The 24,702-nt window shown below is 43.2% G+C and overlaps 1 protein-coding gene across 3 annotated transcripts in view; it reads right to left on the minus strand.

Annotated features, from left to right (window-relative positions):
• Pam (peptidylglycine alpha-amidating monooxygenase) overlaps nt 1–22,942 on the minus strand; it is a 265,774-nt gene extending 242,832 nt beyond the window's left edge. Inside the window, exon 1 of one of the 3 annotated variants that reach the window (XM_021177118.2) lies at nt 22,781–22,942. The gene's annotated coding sequence lies outside the window, so the exon portion shown is untranslated. The remainder of the gene's footprint in view (nt 1–22,780) is intronic. The other 2 variants (XM_029480198.1, XM_029480182.1) reach the window with 2 other exon arrangements.
• Between the last annotated feature and the right edge of the window lie 1,760 nt (nt 22,943–24,702).

Below are 24,702 nucleotides of genomic sequence, written 5' to 3' on the forward strand. Positions count from 1 at the left end.
TTTTGTTCCTTTGCCCCTCAGAGATCCCTGGGAGCATCCGAGTCATTAGTGTTATCTCCGATGAGAAGGCACGCTGGCATCTACTGAGATCTGACAAACTCTGTGGATGTGTAATACCTTAGTGGCTGAGACTACAACTCAGGGAGGCCCGTGCTCATGGGGAGCCATAGAGCCTTCTAGTGGGCAATTCAGAAACCTAGCTGTTAGCAATATAAGAGAAGGCTGCTGTCCTGAGGCTCAGTCCCAAAGACCAACCATGCTAAATAAAGCCCTGAGCAGATTCCACTCACCTTGGACAAGCTCCACTCACCACATAAATCTCTTCATCTATCTCTGAACCTAAAACCCAACTCTACATACAAAATCCTACATTTGAAAATGAAAAAAAGTTGCTTGATCTGGCATTTTGCCAACAGTTGATCATTGTGAAAATATCCTGTGATCAACAATAATACTTTGAGGTATTCCCATGGCCATTAAAACAATGCCCATTGATCTTCATGGGTAGCTGGCACATCCCATTACCTATTCTGTAAATACATGCTCTGCAATGCTTAGCTATGTTTTCCTCCAGTATACCATCAACTAAATATTTACATACTGATGTATTTATTATTTCATTATAAGTTTCGTGTATCACTTTTTGTGTTATATCTCAGCATTGCATGTTTTGAAATTACACAAGTAGGTGGGTTATATTATATATGGTTTGTATTTCTTGGTGGCTGAAAAGGTACCCTAAACTTTATTCTACTTTTAGATGAAGCACAAGGGCTAAAGAGATGGCTCAGTGGTAAAGAGAACTTGCTGTTCTTGTGGAGGACCCTGGTTCAGTTCCCAACACCAACATGGCAGCTCACAACCATCTACAACTCCAGTTCCAGAGATCCAGTACTTTCATCTGGCCTTCAACATAACCAGGCATGCACACAAAGCATTCACGCACATGCAGGCAAAACACTCACACATTAAAGAAAAAATAAAATAAACATGCATTTTATACATGAGTCACGTATATGCTCCACTGGAATTGATGATCTTTGTTTACAGATTCCCTCCCTCAGTCCTTTCACTTTGTGGAAATCAGTTGCAAACCCAGAGAAGCACCCATTAGAACTTCTGCTGTCAAGTGTGGGTGTCTGCACAAGAGGTCACTGTTTCTTAAATCTATGCAATCACTAAATCTCTGAGTACAAGGGGCTACATAATTCAAATGCAAACAAAGTACTCCCTCCAAGGGGAAACTTGACCTGTATGGCATCTAAGTATAGTTTCTTACTGTTGGAACCAGGACAAGGACAAACAACCCACTAGGAAGCTAAATTTTGTATTTTGCTTGTTTGTCTCTTCCTCAAAAGAACAAAGTGAATGGAACCAGGAGTGAGTCGTTGCAGAGGGCTAATTTGGCAAAGCTTAAATCACCGCAGGTCTGGAGTTTCCTTTGGAACAAAATGCCACAGAGCAGACTGCAGAAGGGAAACAATAATAACCATCCAGATGAGCAGTCCCATACTTCATTTTAGCCATTCTTATGGGGTCCAGTTTTCATTGCATTCTAAGTACCAGGGAGACCAAATGCCAGTTCCCATTACTCTGAGCCCTTAATGTGATTTTTGGTAATATTACAATCTCCTTCCTGAAACCTTCATTTTCCCTCCTGTTTACTTGTTAGGCAAACATTAATTGAGTGTTTCTCATTGAGAATACTGTACAGAAGGCTCTAGGGAATTATAAAGTAGAAGACAATCTGTCTGGCTCTGACAATATTACTACCTAGGAAGGAGACAAAACAAATATAAACGTATAAACACAAGTGCAGGGCCAAATCAAAGAGACTGCCAAAGAGCAATGTGGGAGTATTAAAGGGTCAAAAACTAAGGCTTAGAAAACAGACTTGCTTGCTGGGGTAGGTAAAAGGCAGGTCTCCCAAGTCTCGCTTTTAATTTTCTGTGATGCAGGTTTTCTCCACTGAACTTTCTCTATCTGCTATTGGGGAGGGGACAACCCAAGAAGGGCCCACTGGAAATCTAGTCCATTTACCTCCGAGATGACAAAATGCCCTTTGCGTGTGAAGTCACAAGGAGCATAGTTCTGCCTAAAGGAAAAATGACAGTTGGTGTGCTCAAGGCAAGACAGAAATTTGGCAAGAAACCTTTCTTTGACACCATCCCAGGCGAAAAATAAAGAAAACCACCCCATACTAATTTCTAATCTAGGAACACAACATTTCTCCTTATCTTGCCACCTATAGTAATGGAGGACAGTAACTTCAGTGACCTCCATCTTTCAGGGAAATGGAAAAGGGGCTTAAGCCAGCAAACCTTTGATTTCAGGGGAGAACACCATCCCATAATAACCAGGCCCTAGAAAGAATGGTGACATTAGCTTCTCGTTTACTCAAACATGACTCACTGCCTTCTCAGGCGATGGGCTGTTGTGTTAAAGAGCATTTAAATCACAGATTCTTTTGAGGACAAAAGGCATGATTTTGGGTGAATTTTTAAATTCTCTAGTAGAGTCACTCTTTCAAGAAACCACATCTTCGCCTTGTAAACATATACTTTCATGATGGTTTTTCACTGTCTTTAGTTTTATTACCTCATCTGACATTTATGCAGCACCTGCTAAACTTATATAATTCCCAGCCCCCAGTGAAGCTTCCATTCTAGGGGACACAGCAATCAGGAAGGAAGTGGGGTATATGGTTGAAAATAATAAATTAGATGCAGACAGTAGGGCAGAGGTTAAGAATTTGAGGTGAATATCATTTTACATTAGGTGGTTAAGTAGGTCTCAATGAGAGCATGACAGTTGTCAATTAATACACAACTCACCCTTTTCTCTAGACTACAGGTTTCCATACCTCATATGACTAGTTTTTAATGACCCATAGTCATTTTGTAAAAGGTCCACTTCAAGCAAGAAGCTCCACATACAAAAAGCTATGTACAATCATAATACTACCTTCCCCATATAAGCTTATTCAAGATTCCTACAAGAGAAGATTAGTGAGCAGAGAAGTGGTCCTTCCTAGAATTAACGAACAAACCAAAGCATTCTCCAACATCTCTAAGATGACTTATTATCCCTAATGAGACAATGTGGGATACATCAACATAACTGAATGTTAGTGTCATCCACAGCTGCTCAAATACAACTGTGTGAAAGATCTTTACCTAGTAGGGTGGTCACACTCAAGTTCAGGAAACACTGTATGGCTATGTGAATGGCCACGTAACTGACGTAATGCTGAAAATGGTTAGGAACATTCATCAGTTTTTGTCACCTGAAAGTTTATCTCTGGAGATAGAAAAAAAAATCATAAAATAACATGGGCTCCTTAACTCATACAAAATACAAAATTGTAGACCAAGGATAGTGTCTGTTTGACAACAGTTTAAGACATTTTTGGGTCATGTCCCAGGGAACTAAATTATCTAGGTAGAGTCCAAAAAAAGTATTTTTAATAGGAAGAGATTATTATTCAATTAATGCCATTGAATGTGTTTGCAAAATCTATTGAATAAATACTTTGTACTGTGTAAATACATCATGACATACATAAAATTCAATGAGGTGTAATATTATAAAACCACCACAGTAAACACTTAGGCAAATATTATCGTGGAAAGACAGTATTGGTGTTTTTAGGGCAGGGGATGTTGCATAATGTGTGCATATGGTACATGCGTTTGTGCATAACTATGCAACTGTGTACACACATGGAAGCCTAGACAGGAAGCAAGGTGTCTTTCTCCATTGCTCATGACCACAGTGCCTTGAAGCAGGGTCTCTCGCTGAACTGGAAGCTCATTATTTTGGTAAATTGGCTGGCCAGCATGGGTCTGTCTGGTTTCAGCCCCCAATGCTGGAGCATTAGGTGCATGCAGGCATACTCAGACTTTCAAGTCGGTGCTGGTTATTTGAACTTAAGTCTCTATCTGTGCAGCACAAGTACCCTTACCATCTATGTCACCAAACCCCAAGGGTATTTTAATAAAAATAAATGAAGAGAGATGTACCAATTTATCTCCAATATTGAAACTTCTAAATCATTATCTTTGATAATTCAACATAAAAATGAAAGTCATACCTATGAAAAAAAATCCACCACATGACCAAGCTGAAAAGCAAGTGGACAAAAGTAAGCCCTGAGATACCTGGCCCTGCCTGGGTTGATAACCTTAACAGCATGTGCACTACGTCTTGTGTGTGATCGGGATGAGCAAAAGAACAGACAAAACAACTTAAGTGTGCAGTAAGTGCCTGAAAAAAACAGCTAAATCTCAACAGTAATTAAAGAGATGAGACTAGCTAAGCCATAGATACTCATTCTACCCGGACACTGACTTTATCTTTCCATGTCTGGCTGAACTACCTCCACATAATTGTCAGAGGTAAAAAGAAAACCCATCTCTTATTTTCAAGAATGAGAAACTGGATCTCAGCAAGGTCTGTCCCGGTCCAAAAGTCAAACCTCACTTCAGAGGAGCTGCCATAATCCTGCTCCCGCAGATGAATGTCAACCGCCATAAATAAAGAACAACAGAGACAGCAAGTTATTTGTTAAAAAACAAACAAACAAAAATCCACTATAACTGTACTGGCTGGTTTTGTGTGTCAATTTGACACAAGCTTGAGTTATCACAGAGAACGGACACTCCCTTGAGGAAATGCCTCCATGAGATCCAGCTATACGGCATTGTCTCAATTAGTGATCAAGCAGGGAGGACCCATGGAGGGTGGTGCCATCCTTGGGCTGGTAGTCATGGGTTCTATAAGAAAGCACGCTGAGCAACGCAGGGGAAGAAAGCCAGTAAGGAACATCTCTCCATGGCCTCTGTATCAGCTCCTGCTTCCTGACCTGCTTGAGTTCCAGTCCTGACTTCCTTTGGTGATGAACAGCAATGTGGAAGTGTAAGCTGAATAAACCCTTTTCTCCCCAACTTGCTTCTTGGTCATGATGTTTGTGCAGAAATAGAAACCCTGACTAAGACAATAGCCATAATATTTTTTGACACAGAACTATTTTAAGTTTTCTAATGTCAATGCCTTAAAGTATTGTCAATGCACAGCCACTGGCAGCTTTTATGACAGAGCACAGTACTTAGAACAGAGACCATACCTGTAGCAGGAACAGCAGGGTTGCCTTTATGTAAACGCTGCAGCTGCAGAAGCATCTCCTGCAGGAGGCCCTAATTGAGGAATGCCTGAGAAAGCAAGGATTGTTGGTACAAATAATGTCAGCCAATCAGGAACTGCTGTTCAGAATAGATGCTTTCTTGGAGTCAATTGGGGTGTGGGTGGAGGGTATTAAAGGAGATTGCAGCAGTGCTCAGATGAGCTTGCTGCAGCACTTCCCACCTGCTCCCAGAGTCTGTGTCCTTGACTCTGCACCAACTCACCCCCAACCCCCAAGAGCAAATAGGGTTGGGTGGAGAGCTGTCCAGGGCACAGGCAATATATAGCAGCCTATAAGGTCTACTTAGTTTCTGGGCTATAGTGTCTCCCCACATGAAATATGAAAACCTGGGTTTTCTTTTGTACTGTCACAATAAATGGCAATCAATACAATATAAAACAACGGTTGCATATATTTAATAACACAACAATTTCAGTTTATCACAAAGAAATGGAAATTCATAGAAATGTTTCTGTTGAAAACATTATCATTAGAGGAGAACAGGTCAAAGAGTGAGCTACTCAAGACCCTGGGTTAAATTTGCAAGACAGCAAAGAAAAACAAAAACAAGGAAGCAACAATCATCAATAAAAAGCTGTAGGCAAGTGAAGCCAGGACATGAGACCCTAGGGCCTAAGAACAGGGATGGGAGGAGCACACAGTTAAATACAGAGTGAAGGTTCGCACTCCTGGGGAACAGAACAGCTTTCCAGATGTATCAATCAACACCCATTGAAGCTGGAATCCTGAAATCCTGTCATTCAAACCTGTCAGTTCCTCCAAACCATAGCTATCCAGGTATCATATAACAATTCTCTAAGAAGACATCTTTAAGGCTGAATCAAATGAAGCTGGCAATACTGCAAGGCCTATGATATTTTTATTTATGAAACCAAAAAAGCAGATTCAACCTGGTCTGTTCCTGGCGAAGATAAACCCAAGCCCGACAGTTTACTTTCAGCAAAATAACATCCATCACATAAATTAAAGTAATTGCTCACATTTTGTTCTATAGTGCTGCTGACATTTAACTTGCAAATGTGCTTCCCTTTACAGCAGTGTAAGTGCAGTAAGCTAAGGCGTTTATTTCGAGTTTGAAGGTATTTAAGGCACATTTTGACAAATGAAATTAAGGCAAACTTGAGGCAAGGATAGTTTTCCTTTGAAAGGGGTCTGTGTATTTCACAGGTCAGATGACCACATGGTCATCTCCTGATTTGCATATGCAATGCTGCATATAATTCTGAGGGAAATTAGATGATAGGACCCTGCCTCCCCGCCTTGGTGGGCAGAAGCAGAGATGCATTGATGTGAAGACCACATACAAAGCAAGGGCATTAGCTTTCGTGAGCCTCAGCTTTTCCTCCACAGGGAAGGGAGCATGGCTTACATTCCTATAGTACCTCTACTGTGCACAAAACAACTAACAGTGTACCGGGCATTTTACATGCATATTTTACATGGATCATCTCAAGGAATAGTTATAACTACCACACTATAGGAAGTACACAAAACAGTCTTGCCTTCAAAATTGAAAAGTTGAGATCCGCAGAGGGTTCTGTGCATGCCCAAGACCTAAATCTGGTAAGTGATAGAACCAAGCCTCACCTCACTGTCTAATGCCAGAGGAAACTTGCCCAAGAAATAGAAGCACTTACTAGGACTGTAAAGTACAGAGTTTATCAGGATGAAAAAGAAGTGGGTGTTTCTTCATTAAAATCTAAACTTGCATGGGGCTGAACAGACGACAACCCAGGAGCTAAGAATGCTATTCTTCCAGAGGACCTGGATTCAGTTCCCAGCATCCACACTGGGTGGCTCACAAACACCTGTAACTGCTGTCCCAGGATATCCAACCCTGTATTCTGGTCTCCATGGGCACCTGTATGCTTGTGGTACATATACACATCCTCAGACACACATGCACATCAGAAAATAAAAGTTAAAAATCTTTAAGCCTAGTCTCAACCCTCTAGTATAGCACAGCCCTCGGAAAGAGCCCCAAAGCCACCGAGACTAGAAACTTCCAGAATGCTGTTTTCCTTAAGAAAATCTGAGACATCTAGAGTTACTTTAGTTTGAAATATTTCAAAATTCCAGGCAGGACTGCGAGCATCGATTTCTTCTTCTCAGGATTCTGAAGGTCCTCCTCTATCTTTCCTCCCCTTGTGAGCCAGCAGGAAATGCTAGGCTAAGCCACCAGGCATGCGGACAAAATGCCAGGCAGGAAGGAGCCAACAATATCACCACCAAGTATGCGAATGGCAGAAAAACTGCTTGGTAAACATTACAAGGCCAGTGAGCTTACAGCCCAGGAGAGCAGTGCTTAAGGAATACCGCAGTCTGCCCTTCTCAAACTGTGTTTTCTTGGCAGAGACAAATTCAGCACAAATGACAAAGGACTTCAATTTCATTCCCACCAGCAAATGGGGTTGTTTTTATTTTTAAAAAGCAACCAATGTGATTTAAAAGAATTATGATTTTTAGAAATGAAAAAGTTTATTTTTATTAGGTGTGATCCTCCTAATCCCTGCCAAACTCTAGCCCCTGGAATCAAGTATACAATGTACTAAAAAAAAAAAAAACTGCCAAGTGCCACGGGGCCTCTCTCGACTACTTTGAAAAGAACCTAAAGGAATCAGGAGGAATTTATAACTCCCAATATATTTAACCAAAACTTTGTGGGGTTTTTTTTTCCCAATACAGTCCAATCTTCAAATGACTCCACACACTTTATGACCCAGAATGTTAAAAGAACGGGTTTAAAAGCAAATAGAAGCCCTCTGAGATCTAATACCTTATAGACAACAGCATGAAGAATTATAAACTGTTATTAAAGCGAGAACAGATAGTATTAATGAAAATAATAGTCACTCCCATCACAAGAGTCATAGCAGGAATTGTCTGCAGCAACATGGCATCAGTCATCTCTGTCCTTGATATCATAGTCGACTGAGTGGCTTACTCTTGTCTCACATCAACACCAAGGACTATAGTTGACAAGCTGGCTAGAGGGACACGAGATCCCAAGCCAAAATGTCAAAGCTTGACCTTTGGTCCTGGTATCCATGTGAACTTGGGCAAATGATCTTAGCCTCTCAATGCTCCATCCTCATTGTCTCTACATGGAAACAGTGACATCTGTGACATCTACTTCACAAGGCAGCTTTGAGGAATAGGTGTGACAGATCCGTGACATGCTCAGAACAGTGCCTCATGCTGTTGCGAGATAGCAGAAGGCAACCTCAGAGATGATGAAACTGAGCCTCCATCACTTTCTCTAAGACACTGCTGGTGAATGCTGAAACGAGTTTGAACCCAGGCAGACTGAGTCCATCCCATTCCCTAAATCGACCTACAAAAGCACATGTATTTTTCAAAAATATATTGCTATGTTTGTATCTGGGAAGGGTAGAAAGTTCATCAACTAGGCCAACTGATTTCTGTGGCTATGGTGTCCAGTGACTAAGTACCCAGTGACTAAGTACCCAGTGACTAAGTACCCAGAATGCCAGGCCTTCTTCAAAGTGCAGAGATCACACTGAAAATCAGAGGGGACCCCTCACCCCGGGCTGGGGGGGTTCCTATGAACCTCCTTTTCTAGGGAGAAAGAAGAACACTCTAACCTGAAAAACAACAGACAAAGACAACTGTCAAAACAAAGACATTTTTAAGCAGTCTTAGCAGGCTCCAGACACAGATCATCTCTTTAAAATGGTCTAGCAGATTTGCCCTCAGTTCCAGGCCCGTAATGTTCTATCGAATGGCACCTCTTCCCCACACGCTCTGCTCTGTGTTACCAGCACTGAGGCACGGCTCTGATATCTTAGTGCACTTGTTTTAAGTGGAAAATATTTCAAACAAATTTCCTGAAGAACAAGGAAGAAGCTTGTGCATTGGTAACAAAAATTTAAACATGGGTTTGTTTTTATTTTCATGTAAGTCTTTCATTCCTTTGGAGGTTTAGAGCCATGGTGAAGCAAACTAATGAAAGAGAAGCAATTAAAACCTCCTTAAAAACAGCACAGAGCTATTCGGAATGTTGGAACTCGGCTCTGAAAGCATTTTGGTCGATGACAAAACAACTACTTGTCTAAGGCAAAAGTCAAGTATCCAATTTCTATTCACTAAATTGGAATGCGTTCCTGTACAATATATCTCTCAGTGTGATCTGTGTGTCACTCCGTAAAAAAACAGAAAACAGTTTAACTTTCAAACTGCCCAGGTGCACAAGGAAACAGCACGCCATCCTCATGTCAAACAGAGACTGTCCTAATGCCAGAATAGGAGGCCATATGAAGAGTTATACACACTCGCCTTCCCAGGTAAAATGGAATAGCTTCATGCCAAAGCTGGGTAAATCTATGCAAGAGAAGGACTTACATATTCTCCAATATCAAGGTGAAGGTCTATCAACTTCTCCCTATACTATTAAAAAAATAACACACACACACACACAGAGAGAGAGAGAGAGAGAGAGAGAGAGAGAGAGAGAGAGAGAGACTCGTGTAAACATTCCAGAGTATTTATGAGATTTAATTCTTAAATGAAAGGAGGTTTTTTTTTAGTGAACCAAGGCAAGCACAAGTCATAAGATTGGGCATTATATACCTTCCTGGGGATTCAGCAGAGATGGCCAGTCAGGAAAGGTAAAGGAAGGCATAGAGGGCAGGAAACAAGGGAAATGTTAAGGCAGTAAAGTTTATGCACACAGAAAAATATCCACTTAACAAATAAACATGGGGACCACAAATTTGCCAATGACATCAGTATAATAATGGAATGTACTATTAAAATTAGAAAGGAAATTAATTGGTTCTTTTGTTCTTTTTTGTTGGCTGAAACTCTAATTTATACCAATTTAAAAATAACATTAATAGGATTTGCAGAACTCTAAATAGTGAACATTCAGAGTTCCACATGCAATTTTATAAGGTATTTTGTTTATTTTGCCCTGTGCCATTTGGTATATCATATTGCTTCTGCTCCTAGTCCATCTACTTTATGAGTTCCTTTGGTAGCACACAAATTTGCTGTTTGTGATTATACCTTCTTGCATGTATACTGCATTGTGCAAATAGAATTTAAGTTGTCTCCTGTCCCCCAAGACAATGGTCAAGTCTTAACTTCCAGGTCTAGTGAACAATGGGACTTAGACATGGTGTCTGTGCAGATCAAATTAAGAACATTGGTCATTAGGGTTGTCCAGTTTCCAGTAGGAAGGGGGAACGTGGACAAAGAGGCAGGCATAAGAGAAAAATGATGGCAACGATGTGGAGAACAGAGAAGACATCTGTAAGCCAAAGACCGTCTCTGATAACAAAAAGGCAAGAGAGAGGTATGGGAGAGAGCATCCCTCACTACTCTCAGAAGGAAGCCAACCAGTCAACACATGGATGTTATTGTTACAAAAGAATATTCTGACTGGGCTATTAATAGAGAAAAGAAATTCAGTTTCTCACAGTTCTTGAGTTCAGGGAGTCCAGTGTCAAAAAATTCTTGCTTCATTAACCCACGATGGAAAGCAAGAGGGAGAGAGTGCATGAGAGCATACAAGACTGAGCTCACAGCCTGAAGCACTCTATAATTGGCACTGAAGTCCTACGGCTTCACTTTCACAACAACCTCTCATTAGGGCCCATGACCCAACACCGTCACATGGAGATGTGTTTCCAAGGCATTCTTTGAGGGGTGGGGGTGGGAAGGACACATGGAAACCACAGCAGACTCCTAAGATCTGGAACTATAGGGCATAGCTGCAGTGGTTTAAGCCACTCAATTTGTGGCATCCCCAACTCAATAGTTTTAGGAAACAAACACATATGTTGCAGGTGGAGCTGGTCAAGGCTTCAAGTGTGGCTGGAAACCATGAAACCTCATGGCAGCCTTGAAGTCCACACTGGAGGAAAATGCACAGATGCCTGCAAGTCCTACAGGATAAGGACGTATTCTCATCTGAAATACAGTAGGGAATGCTCTGAATGTCCTTCCAATCCCTTTTACAGGCTGACTTTACTTACTCAATCAGGCCTGCACTGCATTGAAAAGGGGAAGATTTCCATCTCATGTCAGTAACAGAACCAGAAGTTCAGAGAGCCGCTCCTGGTCCTCTGATTGCCTGGCAAGCCCCACCCTTTCTCTCACACACTGCAGTTGCATGAACCATACTGACAACTGGGCAATTCTTTTTTCTTTTCTTTTTTTTTTTTTTCCTGCATGCTGAATGTTGGTGTCAAGGGAGTCTTTTTTTTGCTTCTGTCCACCTAAGTATCAGAGAAAGACCCAGAAACTACTTTATTTCGTTAAGGCCAAACTGATTTCAATACCCACCCTGAAACTCACTATCTCGGAAAGATCAAGGAATACAAACACACTTGCATACAGTAGGACTCCAAGATCGCACACTCATTCAAATTCTAAAGGATGTTTACTCATCTTGGAATAATTTACATTATTTTTCTATGTGTAATCACAGCCCTGTGGTGATTACCCATGCTGAGTTTTCCCTTTTGTGTGATGCTAACTAGTGTCTGCCTCTTCCCCTATTTGATCTTCCTGAGATTATTCCAGGAAGTCTCAGAAGTCAGAGGGAGTTCCCTCCATAAATATGTGGTAGAGCAAGTATGAATGTTAAGGCTTTCCTGCAAAACAATAAAATACTCATAAATATTTTTAACTTGAAGCAACAATGGCACTTTAAAGGCAGGGCCTCAGCAAGTGACTCCAAGAAAAAGGCAGAAATAGAATCACAGAGACAGCGTAGGCTAAGGCACTCAATGATCCAGGTAGGAGAGAGTAAGTCAGAGAAAACTGGAAAAGAAAAACACACACACACACACACACACAACTCACAACTTACAAACTCACATCTGAAGGAAGGAATGGAAACAGGCTGATAGAGATAATTTATTCGCCATGACGAATCACAGTGATCCCAGGCAGAAAAGAAATAAATTGTATGAACTACTAAGCAAGCCCTGGAGAAAGGACTTTGCTCTGCCGTATTGGAGACAGGACTGAAGGGAGGTAGAGGACTTCCGGGGACTGAAAAGAGTCATCCCTGGCAGGTGGACTTGTGTTTCTCACCATCAGTTCTGGAGCAGGGTGTGAGATGATGAAGGGCTTCTCACAGAGGTTCTCTCACACCAGGAGAGAGGCAGATCTGTGTGAGGCTGGGGCTGGCTGGTGTGGAATGTGACACTGCTCAGGACTGAAGAAAAGATGGCAGTGCTGGCTATAAGATGACTTTTTAACACCTCTCTTGTTTCTCTCTCATGTCATGGGACACTCTGGGCTCTCAGTGACAGAGGTACTTGTGGCTGAGGACCTGGACTGGGGTCCTGGTTCTTGTCCTGCTTTAGGATCTTATATTTATCCCCTTTGCTTTGTAGGTCTTTGCATGGTTAGCTTACCCAGTGCCCCGAGGCCATTGTGCAACATTTTTTTTTTCCTGATTTAACGACTCAAGAGGAGCCATTCTTATTCTCTGTGTATTTTTTTGTGATTAATTACTGTCTGAAATTATATTTTAATAACTATCTGCCAGTCTTCTTATTATTCAAGGCCACAAGTTCTTGATCGAAGTTTATTTACAGAGCAGCAGCACAGAAATCTATGTAGAAACTCAGTAAATATTTGTTGCCTGCATAAGACAGAATCTCATCCTCACACTCATCTGATGCCAGCCCGACAATGCTTTCGATCTTCACTTCCTGTTTTATAGTACCTGTCACAGGTACATTTCTGTTCTTTCTGTTTCCCTTCTATTTATGTAGACGGTGTTTGGCTGCATGTATCTCTGTGTACCACAGGCCGGAAGATCCCACGGAGGTCAGAAGAGGGAATCTTCTGGATCTGGAATTAGGAACAGTTGTGCTTCACCATGTGGGTGCTGGTAAGGGAACCTAGGTTGGCTGGCAGAGCAGCCAGTTCTCTCCCACTGAGCCCTCTCTCCAGCCAGTCCCAGGTACATCGCCTCTCCTCCACATGTGTGGACTCAGCAGCTACACAACTGCTCCTAGGAAAATCCAGGCTCTCTTCCAATTTGTCCCCCTCACAAATAATCTTCTCCAACACAACTCATAGCAAGTCCCCAGGTGTTCCTTAATCATTCCCGGTTGCTGTTAGGACGAAAACTGACATTTTAACATATCTAGGAACTTCCTGTATGAACTGAACCAGGAGTCTGGCTACATCCAGCCCCATAACCAAATGCTATCCTCCGTTCCCTCACTTTACCTTGTTACCTCTCTAAGAGGGCTTCTGAACAAACAAGTCTCTACCTTCTTCCCTCCCTATCTCCAACTCACCCACCCAGTCTCCAGCTATTGATCAGCATCCCTTCTTCAGACTCCTGTTACTCAAGCCCACAATCACATTGTGCTCCTCAGACCCATTTCCCTATGCACGAATAGAACTATTTGCAAAATTTTTTAATTGTGATAATGAGTATATGGCAACGAATGATTGTCTTTCTCCTTAACTCTTCACTCCAAGGTGACATAGCTCATGTTTTCCACTTCTCGTATCTCTAAAGCCAAGAATACTGGGTTGAGATGGAAATAGAAGTTGTGGGTGAATATTTGCCTAGCATGAGCAAGGTCCTGGACCTCCTCCTCAGCACTGACCAAATAAGCAGGGAAAAAAAGACGGAGGGAGGGAGGGAGGGAGGGAGGGAGAGAGAGAGGGAGGGAGGGAGGGCCTCACATATGGCTAGGACTGAATAAGTATTTGTTAAATAAATGGAAGACAGTTTATTAGAAACCAAACAGCTAGAAGTCAATGTATCACACATGAATATCAAAACATTCTACAGGTACTGAAGATGAAGGGGAATATATCAGTAGAAATCCGATCACCTGATGGTGAGCTGCTATTACAACTGAAGCAGGGATGGGCAGCCCAGGACAGTACCAACTATCCAATAGCTCTCAGGACAGACTGCATAACAATGGGATCCAGAGAATCTGCTTCATTAAGGAACTAGACAAGGACCAGCTCAAACAATTGACTTAAGACTTCCATAGGGACAGTAGCTAGGTGAAAGGTTACATTTACATATCCTATTAGCAGCTCCTTCACTCATCTTCAAGTCCTGGAAACATCTGCCTTTGCAAAACCCATCCCAACTTTCTCTCCTTGGCACTTCCCACTCAGAGAGAGAGAGAGAGAGAGAGAGAGAGGAGAAATTCTCCAAAAAAGTCCTTAGCTTCCTAGAAAATGTTGTAAAGCCATTTCACTTTGGTCGATTAGGCATACGGTGTTAGCTGATTGAGGCCGGGGCCATGGAGAAAACGACATATAATACAAAGAACCCACGTTGCTCCTGATTAAAGTCACTCATGTGCAACTAGAGAAAATGTACACACACTGAAACTTCTGAGCACTACAGGGTATCCTGGGTTAAAGGCCAAGGCCTGTTTTTATAAACCCCTGTCGTTAGTGCTTTACGCCCACAACATTACAATCTGTATAATTCTAAATTCTCTGGGGGGAAAGAAAGGGCTTATTAGTTTGCCATCATTTCCTTATTATGGGATGCCTTAAAGGACAATGGAAGACTGATGAGCGTGAGAAACAATCTGGCAGCCTTTCCTTCCCCTGTGCCTACTCAGGTAATAGCTGTAAGGTCCAGAAACAGCTACAATGTCAATAGTATCCCCCAGTTTCATTCCAATCCATTTGCTGAAGATGCCTGCTGACCCCTGCCTAAGAAAGGAAGCAAGGAGCTGGTGAGGATTGTGATCTCACAAAGTTAAAGAAAAAAATGACAATTTCCAATTTCCATGTGATTTACAGGTGTAGAATAGGGCAGGGAGGAATAGCAGCACTAGTGAGAACCCAGGCAAAGAGAAATAAGAGCCCTGGTAACAACTGCCACCAACAGATTTAAACAGACTGAGAGGAGGGGCTGCAGAGGAGACCTCGAGCCTTTACAAAACCTACACAAATAAGGTCTTAGAACTTACCACCAAGATAAAGACAGTTAACAAAGCAGCACTTAAAAACTAAACAGTGTAAATGCCACCAATTACAAACATCTGCTTTCTACAAGGGACTCTACACTAGTCCAAGCCTTACGAGCCAGATGTCCTGACTTTTCCCAAATTTACCAAAATTTGAGGTTGATCTACAACAATAAGAAGTTTTGGGCAAAGCTAGTAATACAAAGAAGAAATACATGTGTAACCAACAAAAAAAAGATGTTTTCTTTAAATACTACAGTTATTGTGGTCATTCAGTATTGACATATCTCTTTCTTAAAAGTCCCCAAAGTATAAAGGGCCAACACCCTTATTAAGATCTAGTTTGTACATATAAGTACTTTTCTAAAGAATCAATTTTTAAATACTCTAAAATTCAAAAATTTTGGAACTCTTAGTTTTCTGTAAGTAAAAAGTCACTGTTGTACAAATACATTTGAGGTATTTTTCTTATTTTTTAATGCCATGTATGTATGTGGGGGGTGTGCATGTGTTCAAATGAGTGCAGGCACTAGTGCAGACCAGAGGTCTTGGGTCCCCCAGAAGCTGGGTGACAGGTAGATGTGAACTGCCCAACAGGATTCTGGGAACCAAACTCTGCAAAGGCAACATGTGTTCCTAGCCCCCGAGCCATCTCTCAATGGCTCACAAATACTCTTTCTAAGATATCAATGGATCTTGCGCTCAGAGGCAGATGACTTCAGCTATTGAAATGTCAGGCAGTATTCTTGTAAGGGCTTTGGCCTTCACTGCTGTGTCTACAGTTGTCCTCTGTGTTGTCTAGGACAAGAGGACAAGCCAGCAAGAACATCTTCAGTGTACAACAGAGAAAAACCATCTTCTTGCCTTACTTCTGTCGGTTGGACCTGGCATTCTCTATGCTTTTAGTTGTAACTCCTTGTGGTCCACAGGGCTCATAATGAATGGGCTTCTCCTCACTTATAATGGACAGAGACAGGCTGCCTGGCCCTTTCCTTCAGTTCTGCTGGGTCACTCAAAGTTGTATTTAAAAATATTACATTTTTATTTCTCAAGTTCAATTCCTATTTCTTTTTTGATTCTGTCCTCTCAAGTTCTCTTGACAAGAGCCATGTGGAAACTGTGTTCTTGTCTCTTCCCTTTATGTCAGTTTAGGTCAGCAAGCAGTGTCAGCAGCAGGCACTGCCCAGTAACTAATGTAGTAGCTATGCTCTAGACAGACACTGCTAATGTACAGCCTTTTATATAAAAAAGAAACCCAAGCTCATTTCAGCAAGGTCAAACTCCTGGGCACACATCTGCACCACACAGGTAGACAGTTTGAGGAATGCCACAGGTCTGCTGAATTTCTGTTGTCACATGACTTCAAGGAAACAGTGTAAATAATTTTGTATGTTTTCCTTCCCAGCTTATTGAATTGAAATATTCTATCTATATAGAGACATTCTTGCAAATCTAACATAAAAATGATCATCATGTTTATATTGTCAAAATCATCAACTTCTACTTACCCGCGAACACAAAAAACAACTGCAAGTTTTAGACTAGTAATTCCCCATAGAACTCTAGGCAGTGAGATTGTTCTTACATCAACTCTGCCTCATGGATAGTGACTGGCCACACATGGCTCTCAAGCACTTAGCACATGGGCAGTACAGCTGAGGAGCTACCATGTTAAACTTCATTCCTTTTTAATTAATTTAAACAGTATAGGGTTGTGGCTCCCAAGAACAATAGTTACCATCCCATGGACATCAGAGATGAACCAAAAACAGCAACAAAATACAAATTATGGGTCAAAGACAAAAGATGACATTCACAGAGAGGGTAGCAGGAACAGTGGCAATGTTCCCTGAAGCCCAACCCCCACAGTATGACGTGGCAGACAGGTGGGACCTGCACACCCATTGACTCATAGTGGAGGAGGGGAACCCTGAACTATAAAACAGGATCCCTGTATCTTGAATACTATGACTAGCTTCTCTTTCCTCCAACAGGAAAAATACTACCTCTACTTGTAAAGATAATCCACAATATAAACTGTCTCTAGAAGAGCATCCCCAACGAAACCACTGTGTTCCTTTTTTACAGCTATGAAGAAATTTGGGTGAGCGATGGCTTATTTCAGCATCACACACTGGGTGTTGTCACTCTGTGTCTACTTGTGTGCCTGACCCCTGACTCTCCTAAAATATATTTGTTGAGCCACACAAAATTTCTTTCCCTTCTACAATGATGAAGGAGCTAAAGTGATGGCCTTGGGTTGGATTACAATTCCTGATCCATTTGGCTTGGTCCACATAATAGTATTTAAAAAAAAAAAAAAAAAAAAAACAGAAACATTTGGGCAGTTCACACTTTGAGATGCTTCATAAGTGTAAATTTTAAGTTCCTCCCAGCCAATCTGAGCACCTGGCAAATGCTGGATTCGTCCCAACCTGAGAACATGTGGCTGGTTCTCTTTTCTCCATGTAGCCTCAGCTGTCCTTCCTCCCCATGTCTTTATTCTTTCCCAGTGTTCCACTTGACTTCCATTCTCAAGCTCCCCTGGATCTGGAACATCTTTTAACTCTCCAATTTATTAGAGTGCTAATTCATGCTTCAGGTCTTAGAGAGCTCACGCCCTCTGACATTTTCACTGACCGTTGCCTACCACCAACCAAGAGAGCAGAGAATGTATTTATGCTTGCACACCCAGAACATGACACAAGCTGTCATCATCAAATCCTCTGTGACTCTCTACACTTCTCCCACCACTGTATGTCAGAGTCAGCAAAATTTGACCATGTGGTAGGATCTTGATAAACATATGTTGAGTAAAGGTTTGGCAACAAGTTAGATGAGGAATATCTACTCCAAAATATTTGGGTTATGTATTTATGTACATTATGCATTACTTTTAATTTGGGACTTCTGGATTGTCATTCCCTCCCCCACCCCACATTCAATGGCAAGTGATGCTCTAAGAACTCTCTTGGCTGGGGCATCTAACCTTTACAAGAGTCTGAAAGGGAAAGTATCAGCTCAGGACCCCTGAGACCAAGTTCTTAGACCAAAGGAGATTTATTTGCTGGAGAGGGACAGAAGGCAGGAATGAGGGTCACAGACAGGTGATAGGAGAAGAGGGAGAAGGGGAAGGGAACAGGGAGAGGGGAGAAAAGGGGCAAGGGAGAAGAGTTAGGGGTATTTTACCCAGAGCAGGACAAATGACTGTCTCTAGATGGAGAGTAGACAGATGTGGCACATAGAAAACTCGTGGTTTATGTCTCCACCCTTGCCCATGTGTAGCAAATGTGCCTCTTGGCCTTCATGCAGGTGCCCCAACAACTGGGGCTGGCTGTCCCTGAATCTGTTGCCTACATGTGGATCCTGTTCCTTTAAGTGGGCCACCTTGCCTTGTCTGGCCTCATTGGGAGAGGATGTGCCAAGCCTAGCAGTGACCTGAGGTGCAGTGGGGATGGGCCTGGGTTGCTCCCCAAGTATTTGCCTGTCCTTTTACCTTGGAAAGTTATTTAACATCCCAAACACCCAGTTTTAACATCTCCAAAATGGGAGTAATAGAAATATATATGTAAATGAACTCTGAAGGGACTCTGGCCTGCTCAGCTAGGGAAGCATGGCTCGGGCAGGCCTTGTCCTTCCTGGATTCCCTCTTCTGGGGTGATTACTCAGAGGGGGGGCTCCAGAAGGGTGAGGGGGGAATGAGGGGAGGATCTGCATGAGGGGGTATGAGGAGGAGGGGGGCTGGTATTGGGATATACAAAATTTTAAAGAGAAGAAAAAAAGAAAGAAAAAGAAAAAAAAAAAGCTGGTTTATAAAGGTAAAATGGGAAACTCCACATTAGGATGAGGGGTTTAACTTTGATCAGGCATGTTCATTAGTGAGCCAAATGGGGGGTTGATTGCTAGAGTTCAATAATTTGATAGCTGGACCTTGGTAGTCAGTCTCAGGAGGAGGAACTGGCCAAATGAGGTGGATAGCCCTTGGGGGCTAGCTTTAAGAATGCAATCTAACAATTTTTAGCATGACAGAGGGAATCGGGGAAGGGCAAGGCCTGCCCGAGCCATGCTCCCCTAGCTGAGCAGGCCAGAGTCCCTTCAGAGTTCATTTACATATATTTTTCCATTACTCCCATTTTGGAGATGATAAAACTGGGTGTTTGGGATGTTAAATAACTTTCCAAGGTAAAAGGACAGGCAAATACTTGGGGAGCAACCCAGGCCTATCAGAAGCCAAAGCCCCAAATTATAGACATACATCATTTATAAAGAGAGATATTTAGTGTGCCCTGGATAATGCAAGACCACTCAGGGGCTTAGGAATAAACCACAGAACTATCTGTCTGCCACATGGAATTATAACTATCCCTGCCATCAACTATCTTTTTAACCTTGGATCAGATATGTGCAGGTCTTCCTCTCAGCAGTATGGGAAATAATAGGAGATGATAAGCAAGCTAACAGGTCTATAATCAGCATTCAGTAGGCTGAGATAGGAGGATCACGAGTTCCAGGTTAGCCTGATCTATATACCAAGTGCCAGCCTAGTCTGGACTAAACAGTGGCTCCGTCTTCAAAACAAAACAAAATCAACAAAAGACCTAATAAAGAGACAATAGACTATTCAAGTTTCCCCAAGTAGACTTGATCGCACAGAACGGCAAGAACACTTTATTCATAGCCTATCTGTTTGAGCTATTTTTATGTAGTTTTAACAATTAGCTCTTGCAGCCTAAAGGAGTTAAAGTGAAGAGTCTAGAGTCTGATATTCATGGCCGTTTCATCAAACCACGCAGTTTCCAAGGCAATGATAAGGATCTTTAATCTCACATTATAAAGGAGATAACCAACCTACTGAGCTATCAGTACGGCTGTAAAGTTAACAGCACACTCCTCAGGCTGCCCTTCAGCCTGCCAGGCCTTATTTTGCGGATTTAATCAATTCTCAAAAGTCCCACAGGAATGCATGTAGCTTATGAAACTCCACCCAGCCAGCAGGTAAATTAACTTTTCTTTGAACTACGGAAAGAATTGGTGTCATCACATTTTATAAAATGCAACTGGCTTGGAAAGGAAGAGCCTGAGTCAATCCTTCACCTTTTTAAAGTTCAAAAGCATTCAGAGCGATTTATTATTATTATTATTTTATTAATTGTTGTTGTGGCTAACAAACAAATAAACAAGTTTCATTTAACTTAAGTGAGACTTGCAAAGCCAATCCAGTGTTCATCAGACATTTGTGCCTGTGGTATCCTGGATAACAAATGTCCCCATAGATTCAATATTTGAACCCAGGATCCCTGGTGGGTGCTACTGTCTGGGAAAATTACAAAATGTTTAGGTTAAGGGATTCTGTCTTCTATAAATTGCTTGTGATCATGGTGTTTTATCACAGCATCAGACAAGTATCTAATACAATATTAAAGTGCTACTCTATTGAAAACTGTATATTTGCGGGTGGGTAAGATGGCTCAGTGGGTAAAGGCACTTGTCACCAAGGGTGAAACCTGAGTTTGAGACCTTAAGCTGACATGGAGGAAGTAGTAAACTAGCTACCACAATATGTCCTCTGATTTCCCATGTGTGCCTGTGCCTCCCCCTATAAATAAATTAATATAATAAAGTTATTTTAAGTTATGTTCATAAAAACAAAATTTTCTACTCTCTAGTTATTTCTCTAGGCATTATAATTTCCTTCCCAAGAGGAGGAGAAAAACATCAATGTGGCTACCCAGTTAATTGAAGTTTTGGATAAAATTGTGGTAGCTTTTCAGTATTTGATTACCACATAATACAGTGTTTAAGTGAGAGTTCTCAACCTGTGGGTCGAGACCCCTTGAGGGTAAGGCCATTGGGAAAATATTGATATTCACATTACAATTCAAAACATTAACAAAATCACAGTTATGAAGTTATAAAGAAAAAATTAATTCTATGGTTGGGGTCACCACAATGTGAGAAACCATATTAAAGGGTCCCAGCATTAGGAACACTGTTTTACTGGCTGCTTTTGCTCTAAAATAGTTATTTCCAAATGTGCATCTATTTGATGAAATCTGGGCATTTGAGACATTAGTTTTAGAAAGTACATTCTTAGTGAACCTGGTATTTACTTCACTCTGTAAGGCAGCCTCACAAAATTATGGCCTACAAGGGCTTATATACAGCATTCTTCACGCTTTCTACAAGCCACGTATTGCTGTTAGAATATGTTTGATGTCCATATAAAGATATAGGTGTCACAAAATTAGTTTAGAAAGCCCTTAAGGGCAAGAAATATATTCCATGTCTTGCTCTTTAAAGCACCCAGCAGACTTGCATTGCATGATACAGGGACTCATGAAAATGTCTATTACATTTAGGCTATAAGAATGACAGGTCTTAGCCATTTAATACAGAGTATAAATCTGATTTTCTTGGCGCTTTTCCTTATAAGGTAGTTAGAAGACATTAAACGATGTCTCTTGTGTCTGTGATTATCAACTAAGTTTCTGAATTCACTTTACAAAGAAGAAGGTTCCCCCCCCCCTAAAAAAAATATTAATTTTACTTGTAGGTTGGAAACAAGACTATTGAGACAACAAAACACCTGAAGCAAAAAGTTCTTATCTCTAAGACTGGGGTAGTAGGATCTTCATGGTAGTTGAATTTCTATAACCATGGGAATAGAGATCCATAGCTTAAACATAGGGTTTGCTGGATAAAGGACAGTTTCAGCTCTGAACCCTGTTAACCAGTTCCAGAAAATGCGGTGCTGTCCCTCTTAGACTTAAAGAGCTCCAGGCCAAATTCATCTTTAAGTCACCAAATCTCAGCTTTAGGACCAAACTCAGGTCAGGAACCCACTAGCACAGAGCTTCAGCCTAAGACCTTGGCTCAAAACCACCACACAGCCCTCTAAAATCGTCCCAACAAGCTCTAAGCAGCCAACAGAACAACGTGTATTTGTCCAGGTCAACAGAGATTATGATGGAAGAGAGTACCAAGGCCACACAGATGAGGTGATCCAACCAGATTTAGTGAATATAGGAAGTAGTGGGTACTGTCCATCCTGCTTGACAGAGCAATCACCCTTCCCTGGAGGATTACACACACTCTAAGGCTGGCAGAAAAAGGCGGGGAGACAGCAGAGTGGGCTGGCGATGAGGATGGGGAATTTCCATGCTTCCAGGCACTTGCCAGCACTTCAAGCGCCCCAGTCGCTATTCCACGTCGGTAGCTGTCAATCTGCGCGGCAGCCCCTACTAATGCTCAAACTAGTCCTAAGGATCCACTCGGGGTCCCGCGGGGCTTCGCCACCGCCACTTAGAGTTGTCCAAAAAGGGGGCACAAAAAACCCAAGGCGAATGAACAAACGCGCCCAGTAAGGCGAGGGCGCAGTTAAAGTGCCACAGTGGGGACAGCGCGGGTGAAGAACGCGGTGGTGCTGACAACCCCAGCACTTGGGAATGCCAGGAAGGCTCGGACGCCGGATGCCGTGACCCCGGCCGCGCCGGAGGAAACCCACCGAGTCCCCGCGCCAGGAAGCCGGGGCACCAGCAGCCCGCTCCCCGCCCCGCCTCTGCCCAACTTCCGCGCCCCGCCCCGCCCCGCGCCCGACCCTCTCCCCGCCGCGCCCCGCGCTGGCCACACTAACCTGCGCGGCCGCAGGCTCTTCCCGGGACGGAAGCGAGAGCCCGCGGGCGGCGGGCGGAGTTAGTTGGAGGCTCCGGGTCCCTGGGCGGGGACAGGCTGAGCACGCGGCCGCGGCGGCAGCTGGCCTCCTTCCTCCCCGGGCCGCGCGCTGGGCTCCGGGACCGCCCGCTCCCTCCCCCGGGGCGGCTCCCGCCTCGGCTCCGCCTCCAGCCCTCGGAGCCCCGCTTTGGCTGCCCGGCTCCCGGGGAGCGCGCGGCGGGTGCTTGGAGTCCCGGGCGGGTCGGAGGGTGGCGACTGTCCCAAGGTCTCTGAGGAGCGTGGAGAAGGCCAGGGCCCGATAGTCTCTGGGACGCGGCGGAGTCCCGGGTCCTTTCTGGCCAGCCCCGCGCGGTGGCCGCGCCAGGTGCGTGGAAAGAGGTAGAAGACGAGATCGGAGTTGGATCGGGGGCTGCTTCCCGAGGGGACGAGGGACCTCCTTCTTCCCCAGCGCCCTTTGGGCTGGGGCTCTGCCGGGTGGTCGGCACCCGGAGAGAGGATCTGGTTTCGAACCCTTAGCTGAGGTGTAATTCCATTCAAAGTCACCTCCCGCAGCCAGGTCCCTGAATTCGAACCACACACATAGGTTGCTTGCGGTTTCCTGGCCAGAACCCCAAGACCAGAGGTTTGCCTCTCCTGACTTTCCACCTCCACCTGCTGTCCCTTTCTGCTTCTGAGGAGCACTCAGCTTTGGCACACAAGACAACCAGACTATCCCCCTCCGGGCATCACCCTAAAGCATGAGAAACAGGACAGGATGAGTAAAGGCCAGAAGTGTTGTGTAGTAGAGGTTTGATCACTGCGCATTACTATCTGCACCCCCCACCACACACACACAACTGAAGAGCTTTTAATAGAAAGAGGTATTTAAATCTCCCCTTGTGCAGTGACTTTTGGAGTGTTCATGGCGCCCTTGCTGTGCAAAGTCCTCTGCTTTTTTCTCCAGAGTTCCACCTTATCTTTCATTTAATCGTGGCAGATCCCTGAGCTACTGTGGCTCTACAACCAAGTGCTGGTCTTTTCAAGAAGCGCCTCTCTGCCTCGATCTATGGAGTTCTGTTTAGCAGGATTGGGGGATGTTGAAAGAAGGTCACTGAAGATGTGGAAGAAGTCCCTGGAATGAGACGAAGAAAGTGCAGTGGAAATGGGGAGCTAGGGTGAAGGAGACTATGCTCTCAAGCCACAGGGGAATTCCCAGAAAGAAAATCCATTTCTCCATAGGGAAACTACTTCAGTGACTATCACAGCATATCAGGCAGCAGTGGTGAGCCAGAGATAAATCAGGTTGACCAGGCCAGTTTGAGCTTTATTTCTCAACTCAAATTCCAAGGAAAGCCTTTGACCCTAGGTTCTCAGGTAGAGATAAGAAATTCTTTGTAGAAACTAAATGCCATAAAAAGACGCAAGAAACAGGTTCAGTTTACTGACGAGGGCGACACACACACACACACACACACACACACACACACACACACACACTAGGGCTGATCTTTCGCATTGCTCCTAAGTCATTTCTTTACCCTGGTCTAAATGAAACAAGCTCTTAAAGACCTCAATAATCAACTTGGGAGGAAAGGGTTTGTTCAGCATACACTTTCAGGAAACTGTCCACCTCTGAGGGACTAGGCAGAAGCTCAGCCAAGAACCTAGAGGCAGGAACAGAAGCAAAGACCACCACAGAGGAATGCTGTTTCCTGGATTTTTTTTTTTTTAATGGCTTGCTCAGTTTGTCTTCTTAGTTAGTTTGGGGCCATTTGCCTAGGAGTGGCACCACCCTTGGTGGGCCAGGCTTTCCCACAGTCAGGAATACATCAAGACAATGACCCCAGAGGCCAATCTGAAGAGGGTAATTCCTCATTTGAGGGTCCCACTTCCCAGGTGACTCTA

Source organism: Mus caroli, chromosome 1 (assembly GCF_900094665.2).
Source record: "Mus caroli chromosome 1, CAROLI_EIJ_v1.1, whole genome shotgun sequence".
NCBI classification, from domain to species: domain Eukaryota; kingdom Metazoa; phylum Chordata; class Mammalia; order Rodentia; family Muridae; genus Mus; species Mus caroli.